Source organism: Propithecus coquereli, unplaced genomic scaffold (assembly GCF_000956105.1).
Source record: "Propithecus coquereli isolate 6110/MARCELLA unplaced genomic scaffold, Pcoq_1.0 Scaffold342, whole genome shotgun sequence".
NCBI classification, from domain to species: Eukaryota; Metazoa; Chordata; class Mammalia; order Primates; family Indriidae; genus Propithecus; species Propithecus coquereli.
This window is the reverse complement of record NW_012149086.1, coordinates 1677798-1678635: the sequence shown is the minus strand read 5'-3', so window position 1 is coordinate 1678635 and position 838 is coordinate 1677798.

Here is an 838-nt window from a genome sequence, read left to right as displayed (position 1 = left end):
ATAAACTAAGGCTTAGAAAATTAAGAAACTCTATAATACTGGAATGAAGTTGAAACTAGTGCCTTGTTCTTGTAACATTTAGTTCTTTCAACTGCACCTTTTTTTTTTTTTTTTGAAAAAAGGTCCCCCCTTTTTCCCCGGGCTAGGGGGCCATGGCATTCGGCTAGCTCACAGCAACCTCAAAGTCCTGGGCTCAAGCGATCCTCCTGCCTCAGCCCCCCGAGTAGCTGGGACTACAGGCATGCACCACCATGCCCAGCTAGTTTTTTCTATATATTTTTAGTTTCTTTCTATTTTTAGTAGAGACTGGGTCTTGCTCTTGCTCAGAGCTGGTTTCGAACTCCTGACCTTGAGCAATCCTCCTGCCTCAGCCTCCCAGAGTGCCAGGATTACAGGCGTGAGCAACCGAGCCCGGTCCTTTCAACTGCATCTCACTGAAGTGTTAACATGTACTCTGTCCCCAAGAAGACAATAGTTTAAATGGGGAGAAAATGTCAATCTACGTAGCTTAAATGATAAATTTCACTGTGCAGACACTCACAAACATTGCCTACAGAAAAATGATAATGGTTTACTACCAATTAATTGCTAAAGGTAACAAAATGGGTAATCTGGTGCTACCACTTATTGACAAAAATGTATTGTATTGAAACCTATGATTTGTTTGATGTTTTGCTAGATGCAGACATTCCTTCACATAAGAAACACCTTAAAATGTTTTTATAATAAACAAAATCATTTGAAATACTGAGATATAAGTACCTAGGTTTGTAAAAGGGAAATAGGGAAGTAGAAAATAGTTTCAATCCTAAAGTCCTTATGGAAGTGCAAAGATCAA